Source organism: Anas acuta, chromosome 1 (assembly GCF_963932015.1).
Source record: "Anas acuta chromosome 1, bAnaAcu1.1, whole genome shotgun sequence".
NCBI classification, from domain to species: domain Eukaryota; kingdom Metazoa; phylum Chordata; class Aves; order Anseriformes; family Anatidae; genus Anas; species Anas acuta.
This window is the reverse complement of record NC_088979.1, coordinates 144561853-144576901: the sequence shown is the minus strand read 5'-3', so window position 1 is coordinate 144576901 and position 15049 is coordinate 144561853. Positions and strand designations below refer to the sequence as shown.

Sequence of the window (15049 nt, the reverse complement as noted above, 5' to 3'; positions counted from 1 at the left end):
TCTAGGAATTGTGTGGGTTTTTCTTGCTCTTAATTTACTTGCTGTCCTGATGTTCAAACATTGTCAGGTCCTCCATGGAAACAATAAGCTAAGGAGATTTTTTTTTTTTTTTCCTTTTAGAAGTAACAGCTACTCATGCTTTGACCTAAATATATATAAAAAAAAAATAAAATGGGAAGGGAAGTGGAACTTGTTGATACGACAGCAGTTCCAGTGACATCTCAGGAGCCACCTCTTCCCCCTCCTCCATCTTTCTTTCCACTCAAGCCCACTGGGGCAGCCACAGGGCACACGCATCTGAAGCCTGCCAGGGTCTACTGCTTTCCTGCTGTTGTGCCAGGCAGCTCATGCAGTCGGCAAGAAAGTTGGGCACCACGTGTTGGGGGGCAGGAGGTGCAGGAGCTGTCGAAAGTCCTCAGGGATGTGGGACCGGTGGAAAGACAAGCATCCTTGGAATACACGGAGGTTGGAAACTTTTATATATACTTTTGTGTGCAGATCTATATGGTTCAAGTTGTCATAATGTGGGTGTCAATGTGCTGTCCGTTGTGTGTGCCAGAATAGAGTTTATGTAGTAGAGGAGCAACGCAGTTACTTAAGGTTAAATGATTCACCCTATTGCTTTCCGACAAGGCAATTTGAATGGGGAGCTAAAGGGGAATTTTCTCTTGAAATGCCACCAAGGACTAAGTGGCTGTAGATGGATGGTGTGGAACACTGGAAGTGCTGGTGTGTGACGAAGGACTTCGCAGGCTCTGAATAATGTTACACTTTTAATAACCTCTTGTGAATGTATGCTTTCAAGTGCAAAAATTTTTGAGGGGTTTTGTCAAGGGTGAGAGGACCCAAATTTGACCTGCTCTGGGAATAAAGTTTGCTTTAATGCTTCTGCAGTTCTCATTCCCCATGCAATGAGGGTGTGATGTTCTAGCACGGCAGATGCTCTCTGCTGTTGACCCGCTGGCAGCAGGCTCAGAAAGCTGGGTTACTTTGTGACTGCTTTGGTGCACTGAAGCAACCTTTACTCCATGCCTGTCCCTCTGGTTACTTGGTTGGGTAGATCCAATGCTCATGTTTAATGGTTATTCCCCATTTGATTTCCACCAGCGGGTGGAAATCCCCAGAGCTGGATTTCCTGTTTTCCTCCTCCTTTTGTTAAAATGAACTGGGTTTGAGTGCCTCAAACTTTGCAGTTTACAACACAAAACTTGTGTTCTGAAACTCCTCGTGGATGGGTTGTTTTCCACTCTTACTGCAGCCATATCACAGTGATTTGGAAGACAGTGGTGGGGAGTTTGTAGAAGGGAAGCTCCTAGTAAACCACAGCACAGAGGGCATTAATAGAAATAACAGAATAATTTGGGACAAGGGAACCCCAATTATTAGTTCTTAATTATTACTGACTAGTCATAATATTGGGTGTAGCTCTTTGTAAATGTGAATTCATAACTTCATTGTCTTCTCTCACCTGCTCAGCAGGAAGAAGCAGCCCTACAGAAGGTTTGACACTCTTGCTCTGCTGCCTCAGGGCCATTCGTTACTGAACTCACTCCTGGGCAGGCATCACAAGTCCCCTCTGTCCTGTGTTCTCAGCTATTAAACCATCATGCTGTGTACTGTTTTATTTCCCCATCAGCTTGCTAGTGCCCACTTCTTATTCTGGTTCTTAGACTAGTTTGAGCAGGCTTCATCCATGTCTCCTCCCATTTCATTCTGTCTCAGCAGCATCTGCCACTTACAAACAAAATTAAAATGGACCCATTATTAAAAATTGTAGGATCAATTTATTCCATTTTGTGCTCAAGTCATGTCTGTTTTGGTGTCCATTAAGACAGTTAGACTCCCAGTGATTCCCATTGTCACTACATTGGTCCTTAGTGCCTAGCTGTGGTTTTAGAGCATATTTTATTGATTTTTGGGTAGATATGTATGACTGTGAGCAGCTCTAGCTGTAGCCCAAGACTGTAACTTGCTTATGGCCCTTATATACATATACTTATTTTCAAGTTTCACCAAAGTGTTTTTTATCATTTCTTATTTATTTTTATTATTTCTTATTTATTGTACAGCTGTGACAAGAGTTGGCTGTGTAGAACTTGAAAGTGGCATTACATTTTAATTTCACTGAAACTAGCATTTCTCTAAGTTAAAGTGATTTTCTTAACTGAGTATAAGCAGTCAGTGTTTGTTGTTTTTTTAAAGCTGCCGAAGGTCTAATGCCATCTAGCAAGAAATCAAATTTTATGTAACTGAATAGAATGCAGCAAAGTTGTTCAGGGTCTTTCTCCTAATTATAAAAATAAACAAAATTATTTAAGTTATGACCCAAAAGCCATAAAATTCAGCCTTTTGATTGCATTGGTTGTGAATTTTATTCTTTAAAAATGTAATAGCTATCTAGCAGTGAGGTTTTTACTGGGGAAAATTTCTATACACAAAGGGGGAAAAGTCATTGATAATGATATGAAGTAAATGCATTTACTACTCATATTTGTTATTGTGATACAAGAATATAGGTCTATATGCTTTTCTTTGAGTATGCCTGGGACAGAAAACCTGTTTTATTTCATCCCAGAATGTACGTATATTGGAAATAAATATTTGGCTTCTTTCTGTGAGATAGAATGCTTCAGATGCACTGTGGTCCAGAGCAAGATGTGTTGCTGCTTTAGTTTTCTGCTTACGTGTCTGCCTGTGCTCTACACTTCTCCCTGAGATGTGGCAGGTAGGGACAGACGGAGCGTAAGCCCTAGGAAGTGGTGAGTTTGTGTGTTTTATGGGAGGAAAAAGGAGGGAAGGTGTTTTGTGTGGGGTGCTGTATTGTTTTTTTCTGGTAGGTGATGTTTGAACCTCCCGAGGACAAGATTTTTCAGCTCTGTCTCAGAGCCTGCTCTATAGCTGTACCAGAAGACAGGGCTGAGTTGAGGGACTGGATGTGTTGCGTGTTCTGACTTTAAATAGAGGCCATGTTGATGATGGTAGCTTTCTCAGAAATAATTCCTATGGGGATGGGAGGTCAAAATGCTGCTAGAGACATCAACCAGCTGATTTTGAAGCCGTTATTTACTTAACCCCCCTGCCAACCATGCAATTCTTCTCTCCTTCTCCCCTCCTCCAACCATCCTCTGAATCTCAGATCTCCATCTCTATTTCAGGACTTGATTGATCACAAACTTCCTGAAATAAGAGAGAAGGCTCAAGGAGGATGTTAAATTTGGATATTCAAAGACGTTAATTGCAATAGAACCAATTTCCTGATGAGAGCTCTTCTCCACAGAGAAGTGGTCTCATCATTGTAGAAACACCACCATAATTAACAAGAGCTGAGGCACTTATTGGCAGCTCATCACAGACAGAGGCCCAGGTTCGTGTGTGTCCAGATGTCGGTATCTTGTTCTCTGGCAGGAGTGATATCTTCAGGCTCAAAGACGAGAAATCATGGCAGGGTGGCGTAGCTGCTGTCACCGTTACTTCTGATGCCTTGCTGTTCTCTGAACAACTCAACTTGCAAGTCTGCTGTCCACTTACAAGGTCCCATAAGCATAGTGTTTAAACATCTCTGAGCAAAATATTCCTGTGGCATCGCTGGAGAAACCTGGAGAAGTGAAGAGGGTAACTTTTATCTTTCTCCTGGGTCTCTTCTCCCTAGTTCTGTTTTCCTCTGATGGTGTTTTATGTGCGATGCTTACGCTGCACATTTGGACACTGAGAGGAAGATAAATGCTCTGAGTGCGGAACAAAGTGAATCCAACTCCTGTTTTCCAGAAAGCAGAATAGTGCAGGGCAAATTAGAAAACTGTTCAACTGGAGACGGTGGTTGAAAGGGCTGCAATGCAATTAATGTAGGGATCTTTCACCCAAGACGGATGCAGTTCAAGTCCTCTTCTAGGTCTCCAGCAGGGTCACTCGCTTATGCACATCACAGGTCAGTTGGATCTGAAAGTCACTGCTGAGAAAAGACCTTGATATTAGTGTAGGAAGAAATGGTCCATGTCAAACACAGCTGTACTGATTGGAAACAGCAGAGCCATTTGTGCAAAAAGTGAGGTCATTTGCCCTGCTCTAGGTGTTTCTAACAGGTTGTTGGTGGCTATGAAATGAAGGCGCACAGAAGTATGCTTTGGATGTGAATGTTGCCTCTTAATCAGTGTAAAAGAGAGACAGAAGATTGTAAGAACTACTGCGTTTGGTGCTAAGGATGCAGATTCTCTTGTCAGCTGCCAGCATTAGCAGTCTGTCCCCGTTCCTGCCCGGGTGACCTGTGGCTCACAAGCCCCTGTCTCTGAGGTACTCTCTGATCTGGGCAGACAAGACTCCCTGCACACATCCCCGAATGTCAGAAACACGTGCGCTGGCTCCTGCCACATCCTCCTTCTGCATGCACATCCCACTTGCCCCCACCTGTTGCCGGTCATGGAAGAGCAGGAACCAAGGCAAGTGTGAGCATGTGAGCAGAGCCACTAATCTGAGCAAAGCCCCAGCTCTGGCAAAGGTCTGTTTTCCTTCAGTGCCAGTTTTTCTTTGCAGCTCGTGGTCCTGCTGCTGCCAGCACAGGCAGTGGGATGCTGGGGCCGGAACAGCTCTTTTCTTGTCTTCTCTCAGCATCCTGTTCACTCACGGTGATCACACGCTGCCTGCACAGCATCCATGCTCTGGTGAGAGCTTAGGGTACCAGCTAGCCCTAAAACCTGAAGAGAAGCTTTTGTTATTGCCTGGAACTCCTTTAAAGGAGGAGCAAATAGTGACTTACAAATCCCTTGTGTGGCACCAAGCTTGGGCCTGCTGAGGAGGCAGTAGGCTGCAAAAGCAGCCCGTGGGACATCATGCCAGTGGTCTGCATGCCACCTGCAGGTTAGAGCCAGACCTCCCATGCAGCACGCACACCTAGCTGTGTCCTCTCCCCACCACTTGCCTGGTCACGGCTGTTATTCTGCAGGTGACAAACCTCGACTGTACCAGGAGCTGCACCGGGGGAAGGAGAGGGCTGTACTCCTGCCCCAGCCCTGTTTGTCCTGGTGTCTACCTGCTCACACCAAGATACCTGAGAGGAGCCATGCACACGGGTGAAAGCTGAGCTCATTTGGGTGGGTTTTGACTGGCTCTGTCATCCCGGGATGGGGGAGTGCAAGAACTGTGGGAGGAAAGTTGGATGAGAGAGGGTGGTCGGGGGAGGATTTTACATATGTGCAGGACTGTGTGGTTTAATGCATTGAGTGTGTGTTGGAGGTGAGGAACTAGAAAAAGAGAAGTTATCTTAATAAGCCTGAGTCACTGAGAGTGGGGGTGGTGGCAGAGAAGTCTGAGTGCAGCAGGAATCCGTAAACTGAGGAGGACCCTGTGAAAGTGGGCATGGGATGCGCTGGAGAGGGGAAGCAATGAACCAAACTCTGTGCCAAGCTCTCGCAGCGAAGCCCTCAGGCTCTTTGCAGTACCCACCTATTTCATTACTGCTGCTTGCCTTATGAAGTTTATGAAAACAGAGCATGCAAAACTCCGGAGTGACAGGAAGTCTAATTTCAAATAAACAGCAAATGATTAATGCTTCCTGGATAAATCTTACCCAATTTTCCCCTTGTCCCCTGGTCACCTCTTTCTAGTTCAGATATGAACTTGGGGAGGCTCAATTGTATTAGCTGAGTTTCTTTTAAGGTTGTTCAGCTGTGAATCTCTGAGCAAACCTGGAGGTGGGAGGCTCATGGCATTTGAAGCAGAAGAAAGAACCCCCACAATGTTTTAATGCTGATTCGTGCACTCTGCCAGCTTGGAATAAGCATTACAGAAAGGGGGCTAGAAAAGCTACTTGGGATTTCTGCGTTCACCTCTTTAAAAAGGCAACCCTCACAAAGAAATTAAAAAATAAAATAAGGGGGAAAAGAAAGGATGAATTGAAAAACTGCATTTCTGAAGAACAGAGACCATGTCTATCAAGGAAAAGAAACTTCTGACAGAAGGCAGATTCGTTTAAAATAGAAATTTGCAACAACCTCAGCCAGAATAAGAATGAACCTTAGTAGAACTTTCAATTAATGTTTTATTTGCTTTTTCTTCGGTTTGTGAGCTTGACCACACATGCATAAATATCTCCAGAGAAAGGTGTCTGAGTGCTGTTTCCAGCCCTCTGGGAGTTACAAGTAGGAGGAATATTGAGAGGTCCAGATCCAAACAGACTGCAGTTTGGCAGAGAATGGGCTAGGGTGGAGACAGTATGCATTACCAGAATTGAATGTTTGACTCTTCTCCTGAACTGCACCTAAACCCTATACTGTGCATCTTTTAAATTTAAGGGTGTCTAATTCAAGAAATTATATACCTAAAAGAGGTGGGTAAGGAGAGGAAACCTAGCTACAGTCAAGCTGAACAGATGCAAGAGCATCCATATATGTTGGGCAAGTAAGGGGCCTTATGTGCAGTAATGAGGCAACTAATTGTAAAATCTGCTGGAACAGCAGCTACTCCTCTGTCTCTGGCTTGCCTGAGCTGCCAAATCTTTCAGCTAATCTAAGATCTGCCCAGGTCTTAGGTGGAATTAGATGGAAATCATCAGTACAACTTCTTTTGAGCTGCCCCCTTACCCTCTGGGAGCAGGCTGATCCTTACAAAATCTTCCATGGGGACAGGATTCATACACTGGTGAAAAGCCAGTGAAGATGCCCGGCTGTGCCCAAATGATCTGAAACTGATTCTTCTTCCATGGTGTGTGTCAGTGTGAACATTCTGGTTTGCTAGCCTGTTTAAATGTTGTATGCAGCATGAATCCAGCCTCTTGAGCTTCTTTTTCTTCCTCTTCTTTTCTATCTTGACATTAGTAACATTCTAGGACTTTTTTTTTTTTCTTTTTTTTTTTTTCCTCCATATGAATGAATGAGATCAAATCATTCTTTCTCTGGGTAATATACATATATACATATATTTCTGCTAGAAAGCATTTTGAGGGGAAGAACAGCTTCAGAATCAGTGCATTTGCCATATGCATATACCTACTGAGACGGAAAGCATGGCTAGACAATTGCACATGATGTAAAGCCAGACAGCTTTATTCCTTCGCCCAGCATCCCTCTTCATTTCGGTTCTTTGTATCTCTCAAGTGAGTACATGGAGGGGGAAAAAAAAAAGGTGTGTTTGAGTGGGATCTATCACCTTCTAAGCTGGCTGAAGACCAGCTGAAACAAGGTTTGCTTGCGACCTACATAGTTCTGGCCTGGATCTGTGGTCCGTGAAAAGAAAAAACCTGCTTCATGTTAAAGAGCTCTAGGCTACGGCAGACACCTTCTCTTTTTGGTGTTTCTTGTATGCTTAGGGTATTTTTGCTTTCCTTTTTCAGTTTACAGCTCTGAAATGTCTTTTCAGGGCTGTCCCCTCTTGAGTGGCATTAAAATTGCATTGCTTAAGTGGAACACACTGATGGTGTTGATCGCAGGAGATGGGAGGTGTCATTGGAAGAGTTGGAAAGCTTTCATCTAAAGTAACTGTGATTGGTCTTTGTAGCATTTGGCTTTTAAGCTGTGTTACCTTACCTGTTGCTATCTGCCTTGGCTTTGCTTCCTCTCCTATCTACTGAATCTGGAAAACACAGAGGCCTAGTTCGCTCCTCTGCACTATGGTGGCTGCCTCTGCTACATTCTGGATTTTGGACTTAAAAAGCTCACAGAAGCCACAGAGAAGGGTAGAGGGGATGCAAGGAGGGTTGTCAAACATACTCTCCTCCTTTTGATCCCTCTTTTGGGGGAGGGAGGGTTAAAGGGAGGAGAGGGGCTGAGCAGCTCATGGAAGAGAGTACTGATGCTCGCTTATTTAGCAAGCAAAGCAGATAAAGTTCCTATGGCAACTGGCTACCAGCAGAGGTACCTCAAGAATTTGGGGAGGAGGGGGGGATGATGAAATAGTTTAGCACAAGGCCCCAATATTGTGAATTAAAAGACCTCTTTGCAGCTGCAACAGCAGCAGCTTCTCTGCTGAGGAACATCCCTTCTGTGTAATCTACACCAAAGGCAGAGGACACATTCTCCATGAGGGTTCAGCTAGGCCTTAAGGTCAAGAGGCAGAGTATTTCACAGGTGGTCCTGGAATAAGTTCCCTCTGTGGTTTGAAGGAGGAGTGGGAAATTGCACGTGATGAGAAGGGAGATGGCTGGAGCTTGGGGGCTGAGTGGCAAGTGCAGAAGGGGCATTAGTTAGGGCCCGTGGATAGGATGTCTGCTCATCATTCCTCCTGGAGGTCTCAGTCGCAGTGCTTCCACACAACTGTCTTGGGAGCCATGGCTCCTTCTCCTCATCCAGTAAATGCCTGAAGAGCAGCTTTATTTTCTGGCTTTCACACCCCCCCATCTCAAAATCAGAGGAATACATGCATGTATAAGCTTGCTCTTACAGCAGAAAACTTAGTCTTTGGCTGTTGTGGTGATTCTTTTGTTGTTGTTGTTTTGCTACATTGCTGTAGTAGCTCCAAGAGCCTGGGTGCTTGGTGCTTGTGCTGTCTGCTCACTGCCAGGCCCCCTAGTGACAACAACATCTCTCACCAGGTATTGCGGGTTTCCCATTTGGAACTAAAGCACCAAAGCCTGCAGTCGCTCAATTCAGGGAGTGAGAGGAGGCTGGAGGAGGTTAAGTGTAGCTCTTGTTTAGATCAGCACAGCATGGAAAATAACCATCTTTGTACAGCCTTGAGCTTCTGTACTGGAGGTCCTACTGAATGGCTCCCTGATCAACCCCAGACCTGGGAGGTTGATTGAGAGATTTCCTTAATTGGATTTTGTTTGTTGTTGATCTCACTCTTTTAACTTTTTTTTTTTTTTTTTTTTTTTTAATAATTCATTACAATCATGCCCTTCTGTCTGCTGAAAAACACGCTTCATGCTGAGGGGGAACTGTATTTTTCCTTTGATGTCTGGTGGTGGTTATAGCTTCCATTACAGCACACATTACTGCTGAGCAGTGGGCACAGGGCAGCATTCCCTGCTCATCCCCATGTGCATGTGCACACATCACTTCATGCCAGTAAGGCTATGACAGGTAGCTTATCAATCAGATTACTGCTGGTAAAATCCAAAATTGGGATGATTTTGGTATCTATGCCTTTAAATAGCAAGCTGTAAGCTTGTCCCACCAGAAAGAAGGATTGTGAGAGTTGTAAGGCATAGTACATGCCTGGCTTTGTGAGCATTTGCTATCCAGGTTTAAATGATATGGTTTACCTCAGGTGAGGAAAGCAGCTTGAGGGTGATTGATGGGAGAAGACTGTAGCAGGGCTGAGGCATGTGTGGGGAGCTTGTAGACACATAGAGGGATGGAGGAGTGTTGGGAGAGCCCCCGGTGTCAGGGACTTTAGTCCTGATCAGAAAAACTTGTGTCCAAAATGTTGATGGGTCTTGCCTGTTAGTAAAAGGATGTATCCTAGGACAGTGAAGAGGGGAGAGGGTGGATGGGGAACATATGGGGAAAGGAAAGGGTAGGCGACAGGAAATGCACAGTAACATGAAGAAGAGAACATCTGAGCCTAGAGGAGGCTGATGTAAGAACCTGAAATCTGGAAAGTGAAATGTAATGAACAGGTTTGATACATGGGGGGAGAAAGGGCATAATGCGCGCTGTGTGGGTAGGAATGAAATGGGGGAGTAAGAAGAAAGCAGGCTAAAAGGGGAAGGGAGGAATGATTTGCAGAAAAAAAGGAGCTGGGTGGGACAGGGAGAGATTTCAAGGCAAGGGGAGGGAAGGGGGCTGATGGAGAAAGTAGAAAGTAGAAGGCAGGGAAAGAAAATAAGTGCACAGTAATGAGAATACTGAATTAGAAAGAGGAGCATGGCAGGAGGTGGGGAGGGGGGTGGGATAGCAAAAGGTGCAGCAAGAAAAAGGAGAAAAGAAAGTCTTATTAGGTAGGGAAAGCAAAGGTTTTTAGAGAGACAAAGCATTCATTTAAAAATAAGATGAGGGGGGAAAAATAAGGTTAATTGCAGAGAGCTGTGGACATCAAAAATGTCAGAAGAAAGATAGAGCTATAAAAGGAAAAAGTGTGGGAAAAGTAAAAGGAGAAAGAAAAAAGAAGCAAGAGCCGAGGGAGACAGTGCGTGTTACTCTGCAGACGCTGTGCCATCAGGAGCTCCTCAAATAGACACGCTGCTGTGAACTCTCTTCTCCAGCTTATCTTTGTTTCCCCCCAGAGTCTGTAAAAACCCCATCTCCACCTAGATAGGAGGGCAGGGCACAAACGCCTCTCCCGAAGGAAACAAAATCTCCACGGCTATGGGGTATGCCCATCTTGACATACGAAGAAAAATGTCCTCCAAGCCACCTCTGCCCGTACATTTACAACATAAATTTAGGGTTAGGGCACACTTTAATTCCTGTTTCCTGTGCCTTCCTGCCATTTAAAGAGTGCCCTTCTTGTTTGCTGCCTGGGTTACATACGTGCTCCTTAGCGATTTGCACAGAGAAGCAATGGGTATGTTGGCAGGGGCCTCAAGAAGCAGATGCGGTCTGTGCATCTTGAGTGGCTGGCAGACTGAACCACACAGTACACGACCCTGCAATGCTCAAAACCTGGCCTGTGACCAATGCCCAAACAGTCCTGGGAGGGAGATTATCATCATTCCCTTTCACTTAGCTTAGGGGCAGTGATGAAAAGCTGTTAGCTGGAGCTGGACAGCCAGTAATGGCAAAACCCAGGAGGATGTGTGGGATTCTCCTGCGGGTCCATCGAGTTCTTGCAGCAACAATGATGTGTCTCAAAATGCCACCATTTCTACGCCAGACCTCGCAGCATCTCACGCTTTGAATGAATTCACGAGTGCAGCCTGTGGCATCTATTTCTCCGTCTTTCTGGTCTGCCTGCAAAGCAGCACATTAAGGAAAGCTGTGATACGTACCCCAGGCACTCACTTGTGGCTCAATTCTGTCAGAGAGGGAAGTGCCTCCTGTGGAAATGTCAAATACATGCTCCAGTTCATAACAACTGTGAAAGAATTCTCCTAGAGGGGGTTGCAGCTGTGCCACCCCTCTGCCCACCCGAACCTTTATAAGCTTCTGGTATTTACAGTCAAAAATTGAGCGAACAGAGTAAGTGGTGGATGGGCAGGGTGAGGCCTCAGGAGGCTTCAGCCCGACAGTGTCTGCTGGGCTCTGGCTGAGCCATTTGTGTGGAGGCTGACACTGGTGTTTGTAAGGTAGGTTTCCTGTCCCTTAGTTTCAGCCTCCTGCCTTTCGGTCTGTGGGAGGTGTTCAGGCCTGTATACAGGTGAAAAACAAACTAACCAACCTTTTTTTTTAAAAAAAAAATAATGTTTGAAATGATGGTGGGAAAACAATAGAAGGGGGAAAGAGAAAGGTCTGTGTGTGGTGAGGGGAGCAAAGGCTTGGGTAGGACTGTGCTGGCCATTGGGACTCATCCCTGCAAGCCCAGGTAAACATTTAGCTGCTGCAGAGTCTGAGTTTGTAGGGAAAAGTATTTTGAATTTTTGTGTATCACGAATTGTAAGGAACTCTTATTTCCCCGTGGGTAAGATTAAGCCGTTTAGCAGCAAGTCTGAAAAACTCACAGAAGTGGCACGAGGTGCTACCAAGAGGGCTGTCAGGCACTGCCAGCCTCCTGAGTCCCTGCAGTGGTGGGGATCCGTAGGTGAAGGTACCCAGCTGAGCTTGAGGAAATGCATGGTGCTGTCTGTTATAAGGGAAGGCAGAAAAATCCTGATGGCTTCTGCTGCTCTGAGCTTGGGGGAAAGACGTTGCTGGTGCCAGGGTGGTGATTGCTTCAGTCATGGGGGTGTGAGCAAGGCAGCAGCCAGGCAGCCGAGGGCCTGACCGTGCGGTTAACAGCACCTGCGTCCCCACCCAAGGTCTCCAATAGTGGTTTTCCATTGTAAGAAGGACAATCAGCGTGGAAATTAAAGGAATGTAAGATGGTATTTCCAGCCTGTGACATCCATTAAATCTATTAAAGTGAGCCAAGAGTTATAAAGAAGGTTAATTTGTTCTCTTACAGAATCTCAAAATAATAGCATAATCTATTGAGACTCCTAGCGCTGATCCCTGCTAACTGCCTCCCACTCTTTTGGTGGCGTTAACCACTTCGTGCAAGCCTGGCAAAGACAGGGAAGGTCAGTAGTTCTCTGCCTGATCCCTGGCTCTTCCCTACTGCAAAGGGAAGCTGCTTCTTTTTTATCTCCAAATGGGTTTTATCAATCCTCCCATTGGTATTATTGCAGGCTGCGCCTAAAACTTCTCTTAATTTTACTGCGAGCCCTGCTGCTTTGTGTTGAACCAGCAGTCTCATTTGGGGAAAATTCTCTTGTTTGTTTTAGACATTAAATATTTAAAGCTTCCATTTTGGTGTATGTATGTTTTGGCTGGTGAGAAGAAAAATTGTTTCAATCCTTTGTTTTCCCCTGTACAGTGCTTGCCCTCCAGCACTGGCGAGGTAAGCAATTTTATAAAAAGGGAGCTTTTTCTGTTGCTCCTGATGCAGCTTTTCTTGGTAGCTCCGGGCTACGAGCTTCTCGAGATGAAACCTCCACCTTATGCAGATCTCTAGAGCTTTTTTTAAGAAAAAGTCCTCCTACTCCTCAAACTTGCGTGGCTTTGTACCACTGTTCCTTCTGTGTGCCTGCTGCCTGGCACAGAGCTGTGCTGACGTTTGGTTTAGGTTCTTTTCTTTTCCTCTTCCCTGTACTCTGAGCTCTTGTCATGACTGGGCACTGTCTGTGTGCAATGACAGCCCGACTATGGTAAATTGCAGGAGGCAAACAGTTTGTCTTATTGGAAGAGACATTTTTTTTTTTCATCTGAAGATTTGATTGGGAATTAGAACTAATTGTTTATTTTCATATAGCTGTTCTCCTGCAGTCTAAAATGGCTTTCTGGCTGAGATTACCACCAGGAAAAACAATGAGAAAGACCTGAGTGCATGTACCATGTGCAACTCAATCAGCTCCAAAAAGAGAGGTAGCGACTGCAAGGACAAAACCAACGCTGATACCTCAGTACATGCTGGGGCAAAAGCCTGGCTGTGGCCGCTTTCCTTAGGCAGGATGGATTTTAAACTGCAACTCGCCTTATTTGCACTGGTGAAGCTTAGTTGGCTGCCAGCGAGTGAAACCTGGCAAACAGAAAAAGCCTATGTTAGTTCTGAGAATTTCCAGAAATAAGCATTTCACATGAGCCAAAAAAAAAAAAAGTAGATCTGATCAGCAAAATGCAACTAATGCAACTGGACACAGTGACTAAGACAAAAAGAGATGAGCAGTTGCTCCAGTCCAGGAACAATTTGGAGCCTGTGCCATGTTGGGTTAGCTGTTGGTAAAAGGCATACCAAGCGTGCTGAGAGCATCATGTGCTTAGTCTCCACGGCCAGAGGTAGAAACCCTCAGGGGAACCTTTGGGCCATCACTTTTGCCCTGCTTGAAGGCAGAAAGTGCCACCTGCTTTGTGAAAGACTGGTTGCTGTATGCTCACTGTAACTGAGCCAAGAGGTGAGCTGTATGCTAGGGTGAGCATGCCGGGGAGCCTGAGTGCATCTGGCAAAGGATGGTCCTGCTCTGAGGGGTTGGAGGGGGCCATGAGGAGGGCCATCAGCATGAAGATGCAGCTGAAGAGCAACTGCATGGAGGAATAGCAAACCTCTCCCAGCTTTTGCCTCACTTGCTGGTGGACAAGCCAAGCACGACTAAGGGTTTTCCAGCTGGAAGCCTACCTCTGGCATTTCCTATCAAGGACAGCTCAGGAGATTGCCCCGGTGTCCAGAACCGAACTGGCAGTGGGGCTGGAGGCTTTACTGCTGACTTAGTGCCCTCGGCAGCCTGTGCCTGGTGCCAGCCATGCAGAGACAGCTGCGATTCCCTTGCACTGGCCGATTGACAGCCTTTGCTCTCCAAGTCTGGCCTCTGAACTGCTGAGCAGGAGCACTTGTGCTCCTCAGAGATACCTTGGGGTTTGGCGCAGTTGTGAGCTTTGCTGTGTTCTCTGTCTAGCTCCTGCACGCTGTGGTAGCAGCAAGATCTGCTCGTGACCCTTCTTGGCCCTACCTCCCGAGACCTTGGCACTAGCTCAGTATTTTGAGCTTCGTGGCTGCTGCCAAGAGGAAAAAAAGGGGGAGAGGGGGATTGGAAATTAAACCATGCTTTGCAAACTAAGTCTAAGGTTTCTTAAAATGGGTATTTTTAGCACGTCATAAAAATATAAAGCCCCACTCTTATTTTTATCCCTTCAATCTCTGCAAAATTAATTGAAAGCATTTTTACCTTGCTCTCGTTTGCTTCCCTGACTTTCAGAAACTAGCTAACTTTAGGACCCAGGAGGGAGGAAAGCGTCATCAGATGTTGGCAAATGCTGGCCATGTTGTGTGTCTATTTATAGTAGGCGTGTGTCGAACCACCTTGTCGTTCTTTTCTTAGCATCAGCTGGACGAGCTCGGCTATCAATTATCCATGAAGCTGATGATAATACAAGGAAAACTATGTAAAGCAGGTGCTCAGAGGAGAGAGAAAAAGGGGAGGTGGGTGACAGGGCAGGGAGAGATGAGGTCTCAGGAACTGAAAAAAGATCCTTTTGCTCAGTCTGAAAACCCTTATTATCTATAATAATTATTAATAACAGGGGTGCCTGCACAAAGTCATTGTGACTGCTTTCAGCTGGTGCGTCCCTCCCAAATGTTATTTCCCTCATTTATTTTCATTGTGTTGGCAATCAAAGGCAGTGGTTTTTTCATCTTTGTTCTCCCTCTGCTTTTAATAGAGCTTAAGCTGGGTGTTCTCCCCCCACACTATCTGTCCCAGGTTCTGGTATTTGGGTTGGTAATAGCAGGTTCTAGTTTCCCTGTGTAAAACTGAGCCTCTGGTTTTTCTCAGGCTTGGAGACTGCACATCTACGCTTGTTTTCTCTTTTGTCTTCGTTTCAGAGAGAATTTTGCATGCAGGGACTGTGTGTGTAGGGGGGGGGGAGAGAAGGGAGCAAGCAAAGGGCTGCCATTCCACTTGCTGCCGATGACAAAGCCGGTTGCTAGCTATTTGTCAGCCGTTTTTGGATGGCTCGCCTTTGTTGGTCCCATCTCAGAACCGGGAAGCAGG

At 45.7% G+C, this 15049-nt stretch overlaps 1 protein-coding gene across 12 annotated transcripts in view; it reads left to right on the top strand.

Annotated features, from left to right (window-relative positions):
• DGKI (diacylglycerol kinase iota) overlaps nt 1–15049 on the top strand; it is a 216247-nt gene that overhangs the window by 23752 nt on the left and 177446 nt on the right. The gene's annotated exons all lie outside the window — the stretch shown is intronic.